This window comes from Mus caroli, unplaced genomic scaffold, assembly GCF_900094665.2.
Source record: "Mus caroli unplaced genomic scaffold, CAROLI_EIJ_v1.1 scaffold_8181_1, whole genome shotgun sequence".
NCBI classification, from domain to species: Eukaryota; Metazoa; Chordata; class Mammalia; order Rodentia; family Muridae; genus Mus; species Mus caroli.
The window spans coordinates 16,363-19,712 of record NW_018391533.1 but is presented as its reverse complement, the minus strand read 5'-3'; the positions used below and the strand labels follow the sequence as shown (position 1 = coordinate 19,712).

Sequence of the window (3,350 nt, the reverse complement as noted above, 5' to 3'; positions counted from 1 at the left end):
TGTGAGCCACCATGTGGTTGCTGGGATTTGAACTCAGGACCTCTGGAAGAGCAGTCAATGCTCTTTAACTGTTGAGCCAACTCTCCAACCCCTTGTTGCTACTTTATAACTAATTTTGCTACTGTTATGAATTGTAAATATATTTTCTGATGGTCTTAGGTGGCCCTGTGAAAGTGTCATTGATCCCCAAAGGTATTGTGACTCACAGGTTGAGCTCTACTGTTGTAGATGTTAATAGGAAAATAATTACAATAATTCTTAGGGAATTGTGACAACAAACTACAGATTGGGTGTAAGAAATAGAGGATGATTTTTCCTTATCAAAGTTGTCATCTTAGTTCCTGTCTTGGCTTTTCTTAGTGTTAGGGTTATAACCCTTTCCTTGCCAGGTTGCTATTTTTCATGAATTTTATCATAGCAGTAGAAAGCAAACTGCTAAGTATACAGCAAGTCAAATTAAAAGACTTAAAAAGCAGGCATGATTCCGTACTGCGCCTCTGTTCTGTGGAACAGTAGGCAGTTGTTTTCCATCCAGTTTCTCCCACACTGAAGTGCCCACCTCCACCTCATGGAAGACTCGATGGACATGGACATGAGCCCTCTTATGCCTCAGAACTAATTTTTTGGTTGTGAACTAAAGGCTGACAAAGACTGTCACATAAAGTGGATAGTGATGAAAATGATCACGAGTTATCATTAAGAAACTCAGTTTAGGGGCAGGGACAGAAGATGAATTATTGTAAAGACAAGCAATGAACGATGAAGGCGGTTCAATTAAAGTAACACTGGCAACTTTGAAAATGACTGTACAGCCAACAGCTTCCCTTGGGGGCTTCCAAATAACACCGCCTGTGGTCTGACGGTTGGAGTGTGGTTCAGGGCGCACATTATTAGTAGACAGCACCTAGTAGCTGTAGAGGAAGAGACCGAGAAGATGAAGATGAGAATGTAAAACTCTTAGTCATGTCAGGAAAGTGGTCTGCTCCTGGAGGTGGGAACGAGGCTCCACAGGAAAAGGTAAAACTTGAAGAAAAGGAGGAGGAGGAGAAGAACGGGAAGGAAGGAAGAAGGAGGAGGACAATGAGGAAAAAGATGACAATGATGACGATGACAATGGTGATTTTGATGAGAGGAAACTGAAGAAAAGGTTCAAGTGAAGAAATGTGTACAAGATACCCCGGCCAAAAATGCACAAAAAAATCAAGCTAAAATGGAAAAGACTTAAAACCGTCAATACCAAGATCAAAGGATCAAGAGTCCTTAAAAAAAAAAAAAAAACAGGAAAAAACTAAAACGCCAAAAGGACTGGTTCTGTGGAAGACATCAAGGCAAAAGTGCAAGCAAGTATAGAAAAAGGTGGTTCTTTTCCCAAAGTGGAAGCCAAGTTCATTAATTATCTGAAGAATTGTTTCTGGATGACTGACCAGGAGCTGTTGAAGATTTCTGGCAGTGGAGGAATGTGGGAACTAAAGGGGGCAGGAGAAGAGGGGGGAAGGGAGGATAGTCCATGTCTGGCTAGAGTTCCTCCTATGCTCTGGGCAGGTGGATGCGGGAGGGCTGCCAGATGCTTTCCACTAAGGCCACGGGTGGGCATCTAAGCCGCTGACCCCACTCGTCGGGTTGGGGGTGGTGGACAAGGGGCAGCTCCCGAGGGGAGGGGCAGGGGGGACAGGGAGGGCAGGGAAACATCCCGTCGCCCCGGGGTTATGGGAGAGGGCTGACGAAGAGAGGTTCCCACACAGGTGAGTCTGTGCAGTGGGCCTTGATGAACAGAGACTATGGTTTTAGAGCTGTTATTATAGAAAGGAAGGGGGAAGGAGAGAAGTTAAAAGAGAGAGAGAGGTTAGCCATGGCCAGGAGGAAAGAAGGGGGAAAGGAGAGAGAGAATAAAGGCTAGAGAATAAGAGGGAGAGAGGAAGAGAGAGGAGAGGAGAAGACAGAGGAGTGAGAGTGAGGAGGGGCCAAACAGCCCCTCTTATAGTGGGCTGCTTTATCTTACTGTTGCTAGGTAACTGGGGAGGAGTTTACCATGAAGGTCAGACTACTAACCATGCTTCTTTTGAGGGGCTGAGGAGGTGATAACTTCGAAAGGAGCCTTGAGTTCCAGGAGACATGAGAGAACTTCCGTCCCATGTAGGTGAATTATCACCACCGGGTCCGGGGTTCAGACCTCAGCTTGACTGGAAACCAGACTGTCTGTGTATAGCCCAATGCCCCACGGAGGAAGTCTCTAAGAAAATGGTTTAAACAGTTTGAAATATTCAGTCTTCATTTCTGTAATAGTTGATATCTGGCTGACCTTTTTATAATGCCTTTTTATAATGCTTTTTATAGGTAAAGTGAGAACTTTACCTACTGTGTTTGATAAATGTCCAGGTTCAATTGCCAAGAAGGTGTTGTCTAAAATGCCTGTTTAGTTTTCAAGGATGGAACTTCACCCTTTACTCCGTTTTAAGTGTGTATAGAACATTATGATAGGACATAGTAATAGTGGAGGTCAGATGTGGAAATGGTAGAGAGACACAAATATACATGTGAAATAAACTCAGTATTTGTTTTTAAAGACTAAAAAGTAAATGACAGGTGATAGAAAGCAAAACATCCAGCCAAGTGCACAAAACGTCCAACAGAAACTGTGGAAGGCCCTTTTAAGGCAGGGGAGTTCCCAGTGGGGTCTCTTGGCAGAGCAGCAGAACAGTCCCTCAGGCTGCCAAGTAAGAGAACAAATAGCAGAGAGATACCAAACCAGATGCTAAGAATATCCTGCAGAAGTGGACTGGGAAAGTTGGAGCAGTTGCTGGAATTTCTGGTTGAGAATGTCCCTTCCACTCTGGATCAACATCCTGTGGGTGAACTTTCTGTGACTGAACTTCTGAATTCTCACTGTATGCACTTTGATATTATAGACTAAACAATAGTAATGACCATTTGAAATTGTTTACCTTCAAACTGATTTCAAGAACCAATTTCTCCTCTTTGATTGCTTTATCCTCCCTGTCACAGTGGTGAGGAACTACCTAAATCTGCCAAAAGGGGCCTTGGAGACACTTTGAGACAAACATTTGAGACGAAATTGCAGTGGGAGGTAATTGCGTCAGTGAATTCTGACAGCACACACAGTTTACCAATATAATGTACATTACATTTACTCTTCAATTGCTTATATGTTGCTGTAGGATATTTCTACTTCAAGGTTTTTTTTGTAGCAAACAGGCCAAATATAACAAAATTTTCAGGACTATAAAATCTGCTTTACTTTTAGAGTCCTGACATCTAGTTAATTTGCCTGTCTCATAAGACCATTTATATATATATACCTTCAATTCTTAACATCTTAACATTTACTTATG

General features: G+C 42.8%; 1 pseudogene; it reads left to right on the top strand.

Annotated features, from left to right (window-relative positions):
- Positions 1-510: 510 nt before the first annotated feature.
- LOC110289232 lies at positions 511-1,504 on the top strand (annotated as a pseudogene).
- The last annotated feature ends 1,846 nt before the right edge of the window (positions 1,505-3,350 follow it).